This window comes from Rhinatrema bivittatum, chromosome 15, assembly GCF_901001135.1.
Source record: "Rhinatrema bivittatum chromosome 15, aRhiBiv1.1, whole genome shotgun sequence".
NCBI classification, from domain to species: Eukaryota; Metazoa; Chordata; class Amphibia; order Gymnophiona; family Rhinatrematidae; genus Rhinatrema; species Rhinatrema bivittatum.
The window spans coordinates 34,529,911-34,542,124 of NC_042629.1; the positions used below are offsets into that span (position 1 = coordinate 34,529,911).

The following is a 12,214-nucleotide window of genomic DNA, read 5'->3' on the forward strand; positions in this document are numbered from 1 at the left end:
GACTGCAATGAGGACAAGAACCACAAAATTGAACAGTTGATGATAGTGGTTGGGAAAAGACTGGGCTGAGCACTGGGGGAAGTCCCGGAAGCATCATCACTGGTCGTCGTCTTCACATGGCACCGGGCTCGGGTCAGCACTGGCACCAGCTGTGATGCCCCCAAAGCAACCCTGCGGAGAGGAGGCACCATCCTCCATCAAACCCTGGAGTCCCAGGTGCTCCCCACCGATGCTGGTGCTGGGCACCGATCTCCCTCGGGGCTCGGAGGAAGATCTGATGATGCCTCCCCCTCCTCCATCTGCTCTGTCCTCAGCAGACTTCCAAGAGGAGTTGCATCATAGGGTGCAATTGGCAGTGGTCCAAGCCCTTCAGCGCATTGAGCCGCTGGCCTCGCCAGTGCTTCCACCGTTGCCGGAGCCTACACCCTCGTTGTTGGCACCACTGCTGGAGCAGCAAGGAAGGTTGCTTAATAAAGCCGTGAGAGCAACAGTACACAATAAGCAACCAAATATCCAATCTTGTAAATATTTATTATGTAGAAACCAATATATGCAAATGAGCCCGACTCCAGCCGAGTTTCGCCCTCTTTCAAATAGGGCTGCATCAGGGGTATTTGCATGTATAAGTACTATGTCTTCATCAAAGTGTTGTATATATGGGCTATGGGCAATGCAAGATTTCTCCAATCTATGCAGTGCAAAGTGCATCGATTTAGCCAGAAATAAATTCCGGATCTCAGCAGTGTAGAAATCGCTTTGATCACTTTCAAAGCTGACTGGAGTCACTTTGATCACTTTCAAAGCTGACTGGAGTCAGCTTTGAAAGTGATCAAAGCGATTTCTACACTGCTGAGATCCGGAGTTTATTTCTGGCTAAATCGATGCGCTTTGCACTGCATAGATTGGAGAAATCTTGCATTGCCCATAGCCCATATATACAACACTTTGATGAAGACATAGTACTTATACATGCAAATACCCCTGATGCAGCCCTATTGAAAGAGGGCGAAACTCGGCTGGAGTCAGGCTCATTTGCATATATTGGTTTCTACATAATAAATATTTACAAGATTGGACATTTGGTTGCTTATTGTGTACTGTTGCTACCACTGCTGGAGCGCCTCAGTTTCCTTCTTGGTGTCCTCCCCACACTTCTGATACACGGGGGGTCCATCGATGCCCTGGTGGCCACCGTTGCCTCCTCCGTCCGGTGTGATTCCCATTATGGGTTCCTCTGAGGAAGGCCCAGCACAGCCTGAGCCACTGCCAAGGCCCTTGGTTCTGTGACCAGCGTTTTTGGTACAGTTCTGGGTCCTTCAGGGGCCTTGGTGCCTGCAGTGCCTTCAGTCCCCAAACTGAGGGGGCCTGGACAGAGGCCCTCCACTGGTGTCTCCAAGTGATCTCAGTGAAGAAGATGCCCAGTATGACCTGTGGGGGGGATGATACCTCAGAGTCCAAGGACTCTGGGATTTTCCCTCAGGACAATCTCCTCCAGAGGAGCGGTGCCTGTCCCCGCCTGAAAACTTGACCTTTGCGGGATTTGTCCGGGCCATGGCAGAAACCATTCCGTTCCAGCTTCTGATGGAAGAAGATGCCAGGCATAAGATGCTGGAGGTTCTCCAGTTTGTTGATGCCCCTATGGACGTGGTAGCTGTTCCTGTACATGACATTTTCAAGGAGCTACTCCTTAGAATTTGGGAGCACCACATCTCCGTGTCTCTGGTAAATAGGAAGGCTAATGCTGTCTATCTGGTACAGCAGGCCTTGGGATTTGAGGCGTCAACTCCCACATCAGTCTGTTGTGGTGGAATTTGCGCTCAAGAAGGCCAAGCGTTCCTGTACCCATGCCTCCACAACTCCGGGCCGAGAGCATAGAGCACTGGATGCACTGGGCAGGAAGGTATTCCAGGGCACCATGTTGATCTCTTATATTGCAACCTACCAGTTGTATATGACAGTACTCTGGGAACGTCTGAAAACAAGTCCAGGAGTTATCAGAGCGTCTGCCCCAGCAGAAACAGGACATTTTTAGGCTCTTGTCCAGTAAGGTTTGGAATGTGGCAAGATGAGGTGTGCTCCACCCACGACGTGTTCAAAACGTCTGCTAAGCTGGCAGCGGTGGGCATTGGTGTCTGCCGGATGGCCTGGCTCCGAGCCTCAGATCTCCAGCCAGAGGTCCAGGAGAAGCTCACGGACCTCCCATGCACTGGCGAGAACCATTTCAGGGACAAGTTCAGAAATAGTGTGGCTCAGTTGAAGGATCACCATGAGACCCTCCAGTATCTGTCAGCCAGTACATCAGACCCACCGTCCTCTGTCAGGAAGTCCTAGCGACAGGGCTCACGGAGGTCTTTTTACCGTCAGAGGAAATATCCTCCGGCCTCCCGTGCCTGTGCTCAGTGTGAGTTCTAGGGCCACCCCAGACAGGAGCAGACTCCCAGGCCTCAGCCGACGTCCCAGCCAAGCACCGCTATGGGGTTTTGACTGGTTGCGGGTGAGCTTAAGCCAATAGGCCATACCCTCGACGCCGGGCCTTCCAGTCAGAGGCCAGTTGCGTTTCTTCGTGGACCACTGCCTGAGTGTCACCTCGGACCAGTGGGTCCTATCCATTGTTCGTTGAGAGTATCAACTAAATTTTCTGGGTGTTCCCGTGGACACTCCCCCATGCCCCTCTTGGGGTCGATCCTCGCATCAGAAAATACTTTTGATGGAGCTCTCTGCCCTTATAATGGCCAAAGCAGTCGAACCTGTCCTGTTGTGGCAGCAAGGGAGGGGATTCTATTCTCACTATTTCCTAATTCCAAAGAGAACGGGGACTCCACCCTATTCTGGACCTGAAAGCTTTAAATCAGTTTCTAAAAAGAGAAAAGATCAAAATGGTTTCTCTGGGCACCCTGATTCCCCTCCTGCTAGGAAGGGACTGGCTTTGCTCCCACAATCTCAAGGACGCATATGCCCACATCAAAATCTTCCCCAGCCACAGGAAGTATCTTCGATTTGTCGTGGGCGAGAGGCAATTCCAATACAAGGTGTTGCCGTTTGGCCGTGCCTCAGCCCCCTTCATCTTCACAAAGTGCCTGACAGCGGTGGGAGCATACCTCCTCCATCTAAGAGTGCAGGTGTTACCCCTACTTGGACGACTGGCTGGTCAAGAGCGTCACCCAGGAGGTTGCACTTCGGTCTCTGCACTTGACCATTCGGGTGGAGTCCCTCGGGTTTGTCATCAACCACACAAAGTACCATCTGACCTCATTGTTGCAGTTGAGCTTCATCAGCACCTGGCTGGACACGGCTCAGGCCAGAGCCTATCTGAACCCGCATCCAGTGCTCGCACTGATATCCCTTGCAGGTCTGGTTCGCTGGAGCCGGCAGGTCTTGGCCCGCCTCATTTTTTGCCTTCTGGGTCATATGGCAGCCACTGTCCATGTTACACCTTTGGCTAGCTTGCATATGCACAGGGCTCAATGGACCCTGCGGTCCCTGTGTGGTAAGCCACCCAGGACATTCACGTGCACATCCGCATTACTCCACCGCTCCAGGCCTCCTTGTCTTGGTGGGAAAGCCTGCCCAGTTTGGAACAGGAGGTTCCTTTCCAGTCTCCCCTTCCCAGATTGTACTCACCAAGGATGCGTCGACCCTGGGGTGGGATGCCCATGTGGAGGGCCTCCGCACACAGGGCCTGTGGTCTGCTGAGGAAGCTCAGTGCCAGATCAACTTCTGGAGTTTTGAGCAATTCATTATGCATTCTGGGATTGCTTGTCCAACAAAGTGGTCCTGATCCAGACCGGCAACCAGGTGGCAATGTAGTACATCAATAAACAGGGAGGTACGGGATCATTCCTCCTGTATCAGGAAGAGTTTCAAAACTGGTCATGGGCTTTGTCTTGGGGCATGCTGCTCCGAGCCATGTATCTTGCAGGGGCGGAGAATATGGTGGCAGACCGTCTCAGTCGGATCTTCCAACCTCACGAGTGGTCTCTGAATCTGGCTGTGGCAGACCAGATCTTCCGTCTCTGGGGAACCCCAGACGTGGATCTCTTCGCCTCCCCCTGCAACAGCAAGGGGCCTTCTGTATGCGTATCTTCCACTTCTTCTGGTGATAAAGACTCTCCTGAAGCTCTGGCAGGACAGGGGAACCATGATCCTCATAGCCTCTCATTGGCCGAGGCAAATTTGGTTATCCCAGGACAAGCAGGATGCTAGTCCTCACATATGGGTGACGTCACTGACGGAGCCCTATCACGGAAAACTTTCTGTCAAAGTTTCTAGAAACTTTTGACTGGCATTCTGAGCCCACTGAGCATGCCCAGCTGCCATGATCCCTCGAGCCACAGGGATCTCCCTTCAGTCTTCTTTTTTCTGCGCTGCTGTTAGCCTCGCGGTTATAGGAGCCCTATGTGGTGAATATTCACTACAAAAAAAAGTTCAGAAATTTCAGAAAAAACTTTCCCCACCGTAGGGGTCTCCGTTTTTCCACCGTCGGTGAGTGATTTAATTTTTTTCCGGTCAGTTCCGTTATTGTTAAACCTAGTCAGAAGGTCGTCGACTGCCTTCGTTATGGCTACCGGTTTTAAAAAGTGCCTGAATTGCTCCCGCACTATGTCCCTAACGGACCCACACATCTAATGTGTACTCTGTCTCGGCGAGAGACATGCTGTATCGACGTGCCCGAGATGCGCCGAGATGACGCCGAAAGGCAGACGAGCACACATGGAAATGATGGAACATCTTTTCCATCTTCAACTGATGCCATCGACTTCAACTTCGACACAATCGTCTCCGGCTGGAGCGATTAGAAAAGTCATCCTAAAAACTAGACGTCTCCTGGATGAAGCAGGTGATCGGCCTTCACCAACCCCATCACGGTCATCGATAAAGTCTACATCTACCATCGAAAAAGGTGTCTAACATCAACAGAAACACAGTCATCGACACTGGAGGCCCCAGGATCTGGAATTGGACCCGATAACCGGAGTTCCCTCGACAATTATCGAACCAACTCCGAAGAAATCTCTGAGAGAGGAGCCTCTGTGTCCTTCGAGGCCTTCGACTCCTAGGCGATCCCCACCGATATCTGTGCAGGGAACCATACCTCCACAGGGACCTGTGGAGATACCGGTATCGCCTTCACTGCCTCCCCCCATAGTTGCTTTGGTTTCACCAGCTATGAGGGCGGAACTGGATGGTTATATCCGCCAGGCAGTTCGAGACGCATTCCGAGACATGCCTTCAGTGCCAGCACCGTTGACAGTTCCACCTTCGATGCCAGTTCCATCGCCGACATCAGTTCCACCCCCATCACTGGTGTCTATTCCGATACCGTCAGAGTCCATCGCCGGTTCCGGTTCAATCACCGAGACCATTACCCTCACCAGCACTGATGCCTACACCAATGCTGGTGCTGGCTATGTCCTTCTTGGCGCCAATATTAGCGAAGTTGGACTCTCTCATCGATGCCATTCTGATGCAATCACCCGATGCCAAGACCGATGGAAGAAGAAATAACAAAGGATGTACCGATGCCTGAACCTACTCCAGATCCATCGGGAATCTCTCGTCCACGGTCATCATTTTCTCTACTTTTTCCATCGAGACCACCAGTGAAACCCTCGATGCTGTTGATGCCATCCTTTCCTCTTCCATCGACGACTCCTCGTCCACGTTCATTGGACACTTGGGATGATCCAGATACCGACTCTTCCTCAGAGGAAATCCTCTCAGATCCTTCTCCTCCAGAGGAAAGAAGGAAACCCCTTCCAGAGGACCTCTTTCTCTAATTTCATCAAAGAGATGGCTGATACTATCCCTTTTCAGCTAGTATCCGAAGAAGATACTTGAAAGGAAACTCTGGAAGTATTGCAGTTTGTGAAGCCACCTAAAGAAGTCCTGGCAATATCAGTTCACTAAGTTCTTGTGGACTTGCAACACAGGCTAAGGGAGCATCCCTGCACCATACCACCTGTAAATAAACGGACTGATGCTACCTATCTGATCCAGCATATTCCTGGCTTCCAGAAAACACAACTACATCACCAATCGGTAGTAGTAGAATCAGCTCAAAAGTGGTCTAAAAGAATTAAACCTCATTCATCAAATCCTCCTGGGAAAGATCACAGGTTTTTGGACACCATCGGCAGGAAAATGTTTCAAGGTTCAATGCTAGTGTCCAGAATTGCGTCCTACCAACTCTATATGATGCAATATCAGTGTAATCTGTGGAAACGTTCTTATGTTCTTATGTTCTTAGGAGTTATCGGAATCTCTTCCCCAACAATTTCAAGATTCCTTCAACAACATTATCCATAAGGGCCTAGAAGCTGGGAAACATGAAGTTAGAGCAGCTTATGACAGCTTCAAAACTTCATAAGTGCATAAGTGCCCGCAGATGGGCCTGGCTCAAGGCCTCCGACTTGAGACCAGAGGTGCAAGAGAAGCTTGCTGATCTATCTTGTGCAGGAGATAATCTCTTTGGAGATAAGGTACGTGAAGCAGTCTCTCAGCTGAAGGAACATTCGGAAACATTACATCAACTTTCCTCTCTCCACCGGAATCCCAACCATCCACACATAGGCTTCCAAGGAAGGATTCAAAAAGGCCATATTATAGACCACGGAGATACTATCCTCCTGCTACCCATGGAAGGTTTTCAAGGCCAGCACAAAGATCGCAGACCCGACAACCAAGAGCACCTAGAGCTCAACCCCCTCCGCAAAGTCCCGGCTTCGGGATTTTGAAAACTCACCAGAGAACAGAAGCCTACCTACCAATCCGACCCCAAATTTGCCAGTAGGTGGTCGGATCACTTTCTTCCATCACAATTGGTCGCACATCACTACAGACCAATGGGTACTCTCGATAACATCTCAAGGTTACCACCTGGACTTTCTAACTGTACCAAACGATACTCCACCCACCTCGTCTTGGACAGTGAAAAATCAATCCACACTCTTACAAAAAGAATTATCCACCCTTCTGAGAGCCAGGGCTGTGGAACCAGTTCCCTGACCTCAGCCAGGCAGAGGATTCTACTCCCGTTATTTCCTCATTCCAAAGAAAACAGGAGGCCTGTGTCCCATATTGGATCTCCGAAAGCTCAACAAATACCTACGAAAGGAAAAATTCAGGATGGTATCATTGGGCACCATGTTACTTCTACTTCAAAAAGGAGATTGACTCTGTTCTCTGGATCTTCAAGACACTTACGCTCACATTCCAATATTCCCTCCTCATCGCAAGTATCTGCGTTTCTTAGTGGGACATCAACATTTCCAGTACAGGGTGCTACCATTCGGTCTTGCCTCAGCACCTTGAGTGTTCACAAAGTGCCTGGCAGTGGCAGCTGCCCACTTGCACAAGGAAGGCGTACACGTTTTTCCTTATCTAGACGACTGGCCCATCAGAAGCCAAACAAAACAAGGAGCTCTCAATTCTCTCAAGCTCACGATAAATCTACTCCATTCGTTGGGATTCCTAATCAACTACCAGAAATCCCACTTCACACCATCTCACCTGTTACAATTCATCGGAGCAGAATTAAACACCATAACGTCAAAAGCTTTCCTCCCAAAAGACCGTGCATAGACACTCGCCTCGTTAGCAGGCTCTCTACGCGCACGGACGCAGGTGACATCTCATCAATGTCTCACTCTTTTGGGTCACATGGCCTCCACAGTTCATGTCACTCCTATGGCCAGATTAGCCAAGAGAGTCATTCAATGGACACTCAGAAGGCAGTGGATACAAGCCATTCAACCACTGTCTTATCCATTTCAAGTAACTCAACAACTACGGTCCTTGCTCCTATGGTGGACGAACGAGGACAACTTGCTCACAGGCCTACCTTTCCAACAACCAATTCTGCAAGTGACGTTAACTACAGATGCATCCACCTTCGGGTGGGGAACACACATTGGACATCTACAGATTCAAGGTTCTTGGACAAAACTCGAAGCCATGTTTCAGATAAATTTCCTAAAGCTTCGAGCTTTACGTTATGTGCTGCATGTGTTCAAGGACTGCCTTTCCCACAAGACTGTTCTGATACAAACAGACAACACAGTAGCCATGTGGTACATAAACAAACAAGGAGGTACGGACTCGTATCTCCTTTGTCAAGAAGCAGCACAAATTTGGAGCTGGGCCCTAACGCACTCAATGTTTCTCCGGACCACTTATCTAGCAGGCATTCACAACATAATAGCAGACTGCCTCAGTCGTCAGTTCCAACCTCACGAGTGGTCCCTGGATCCCGTTGTAGCGACCAAGATATTTCAACGTTGGGGTCAACCAACAGTAGACCTCTTTGCATCACAACTGAATTACAAAGTGGACAACATTTGCTCCCTGCACAAGCAGAGAAACCGCTTACCCAGGGACACCTTTGCTCTCCATTGGAATTTAGGCCTTCTATACGCGTATTCCCCGATACCGCTAATAACCAAGACTCTAGTGAAGCTACAACAGGACAAAGGGTCCATGATACTCATAGCCCCATATTGGCCTCGACAAGTATGGTTTCCAATACTCCTCGATCTCTCGATCAGAGACCCAATTCGCATGGGCACAGCACCCACTCTCATAACTCAGGATCAGGGCAGGTTGCGTCATCTCAACCTTCAATCCCTATCCCTCACAGCATGGATGTTGAAAGCTTGATTCTGCAACCTCTCAATCTTTCATCTAACGTCTCAAGTGCTTGTAGCTTCATGCAAACCCTCCACACAAAAGAACTATCGTTCTAAGTGGAAAAGATTTACCATGTGGTGTACACAAAACGGTATTGACCCTTTTTCCTGCACTACATCATCTTTATTAGACTATCTGTGGCACCTCTCAGACTCTGGTCTCCAGACCTCATCTGTAAGGGTACACTTAAGTGCAATCTCAGCTTATCATAATACCATCGAGGATGCACCAATATCTATACAACCCCTTGTTAGTAGGTTTATGAGAGGTTTAATTCAACTTAAACCTCCACACCGACCACCAGTCACAGAATGGGACCTTAATGTAGTATTAACGAGGCTCATGCGTTCTCCTTTCGAACCCATGGATTCCTGTGATGTTAAATTTCTTACTTGGAAGACTATCTTCTTAATAGCCATCACATCTGCTCGAAGGGTTAGCGAGTTATAAGCACTTGTCACATACTCACCCTACACAAAATTCCTACATGACCGAGTGGTACTCCGTACACACCCAAAATTTCTCCCCAAGGTAGTGACGGAATTCCACTTGAATCAGTCTATCATCTTGCTTACTTTCTTCCCAAAACCGCACTCTCACCAAGGAGAGAGGGCTTTACACACCTTGGACTGTAAACGTGCACTAGCATACTATTTAGACCGCACTGCAGTCCACAGGAAATCCACTCAGCTCTTTGTTTCTTTTGATCCAAACAAACCGGATAATCCAGTGGGCAAACAAACGCTCTCCAACTGGCTAGCAGATTGTATAGAATTCTGTTATGAAAAAGCAGGCCTCCCTCTCCAAGGGCGAGTAAAGGCGCACTCAGTAAGAGTAATGTCAACCTCAGCAGCACACTATCGTTCAGTGCCAATAGCTGACATATGTAAAGCCGCAACATGGAGTTCTCTTCACACCTTTGTGGCTCACCACTGCCTGGACAAGGAAGGACAACAGGATTCAGCCTACGGACAATCTGTCTTGAAGAACTTATTTCCAGTATGATCCCACCTCCTTCCACATCCAACCTTCTGTGATTTCAGGCTGCCTCATTTTTCCCAACAGTACACCAGTTGTTGTGCCTTTTGCACAAGTTGTATACTGTTGGTCCAATACAAGGATGACTTAGCCTGTAGCTTGCTAATCACCCATATGTGAGGACTAGCATCCTGCTTGTCCTGGGATAAAGCAAATTTGCTTACCTTGTAATAGGTGTTATCCCAGGACAGCAGGATGTAGTCCTCACGAAACCCACCCGCCACCTCGCAGAGTTGGGTCTCATACATTTTATTATTTTATTTTTGGCTAAAGCTTATTGCTACAAACGAGACTGAAGGGCATAGTATGCCTTCTGAAGGGAGACCCCTGTGGCTCGAGGGATCATGGCATGCTCAGTGGGCTCAGGATGCCAGTCAAAAGTTTCTAGAAACTTTGACAGAAAGTTTTCTGTGTTAGAGCTCCATCAGGGACGTCACCCATATGTGAGGACTACATCCTGCTGTCCTGGGATAACACCTATTACAAGGTAAGCAATTTTGCTTTCCCACTCCTGTGGAATCTCTCTATCAGGGACCCGATCGTTCTGGGGACCTCCCCAGAACTTGTCACACAGGATCAGGACAGGCTGCATCATTTCAACCTCAGGGCGTTGTCCCTAACTGCCTGGTTGTTGAGAGGCTAATTCTGTAGCCCCTTGACCTGTCTGATGATGTGTCTCGGGTCTTGGGAGCTTCCAGGAAGCCTTCCACTAGGAAGTCTTAGGGCCTGAATTGGAGGAATTTTGCCATGTGATTTGAGCATCACGAATTGGATCTGTTCTGCTGTACACCAAAACTACTTGACTATTTGCTGCATCTGTCAGATGCTTGCTTGAAGACCAACTCCATCAGGGTACACCTGAGTGTCATCGGGGTCTACCACCAGGGGGTGGATGGTTCGCCCGTATCTATGCAGCCCTTAATAGGGTGGTTCATGCAAGGTCTGCTTCAGTTAAAGCCCTCCTGTCTGTCCTCCAGCTGTGTCCTGGGACCTTAATATGGTGTTGACCCGTCTCATGAAGGACCCTTTCGAGCTGCTGCGCATCTGTGACTGAAGTATCTGACTGGTAAGGTCATGTTTTTGGTTACGGTCACTGTGGCGCGCAGGGCCAGTGAGCTTCAGGCATTGGTGACATACCCACCATATACGAAGTACGCACCCTAAATTCTTATCTAAGGTGGTGACTGATTTCCATCTGAACCAGTCAATCATCTTGCCCACCTTTTTTCCCAGACCTCATTCGTACTAGGCAAACAGGCTCTGCACACCTTGGACTGTGAGAGAGTCTTGGCCTTTTACCCGAAGCAAACTGCTGGCCACAGGGAGTCCGCGCAACTCTTCATCTTGTTTGATAAGTACAGATTGGGAGTTGTGGTTGCCAAGCAAACCCTGTCTAATTGGCTGGCAGATTGCACCCACAGGAACTGCAGTGTCTGGGCATCCATACAGGGTGCAGAGCCTGTGAGTGCTGGACAGTGAGCTTTCTTAATATCTGCGCATGGCACGCACTGCCTTGTTGCTGATTGAAGCTATTTTGTAATTTGCCTCAAAGATTTTTATTAAACTTATAATAATACCTTATCCAAATTCTCATTAACCACTTTACAATATAAAACCAGCTCCTACCATAATCATAACCCACTAACATCAAATTGCCCATATATGATAGTCGTCCAGGGATCAACCCATCATATTCATCCCTTCAGACTCTTTGCAACCCCATATTTAAACCAAGGACAGCTTAGAGTCATATGAGTATAATAGAGACTCATCTTCCACAGTACCATTAACACTGCTTCTCTATATTTTATTTATTTGTAAGCATTTGATAATTCAGTCTTTTCCAAGTTAGCCTCAAAGTGGATTACAAACTAATAAAGTTAAAATTCTTATTACGATAGTGTAATAGATTACAATTAACATAGGGAAATATAAATTCCCATTACAAGAGTTCAACAGATTATAGTCAACTTTATGAAATTTGAGATGCAGAGAAATAGGTTGTTCATGTGAGGTGGTCACAGGAATAGAAATGTTCAGAGCCCGATAAATGAAGTAAGGGGACAGGATGACCGGAAGAAATCAGTGTGGTTCAGATGAGAATCTAGTCTGATGAAGAAGAAAATAAACTAGAAATCTAGTGGTGGATAATGAGGATGCGGTCAGCCGATCAATGTCCATGGTCAAGAGATAAAGATGGTTTCTTTTACTGTCTTTGTCACATTTTTCATAGTTTAAAGATGGAGCTTAGAGGAAGGCCTGCTTGAATTGCCAAACCTTGATTTTTTTTTTTTTCCTGGAGGTGAGGTAGGAAGTCTCTTGTCGCAAGGATAGTGGAATTTTGTTCCATAGATTTGGGGGCAAAACAACTGAATGCTTGTTCCTAAATGCTTCTTGGAATAATCAAGCTTCCTTGATTACTGAGGCAAAAAAAAAATCAAATTTGAATAAATACATAAATTATATATTTTTCAGCCCCATTTTGTTGACA

At 48.1% G+C, this 12,214-nt stretch overlaps 1 protein-coding gene across 5 annotated transcripts in view; it reads left to right on the forward strand.

The window, feature by feature from the left end:
* The window catches only part of NME7 (NME/NM23 family member 7), a 310,951-nt gene that overhangs the window by 178,698 nt on the left and 120,039 nt on the right, over positions 1–12,214 (forward strand). The gene's annotated exons all lie outside the window — the stretch shown is intronic.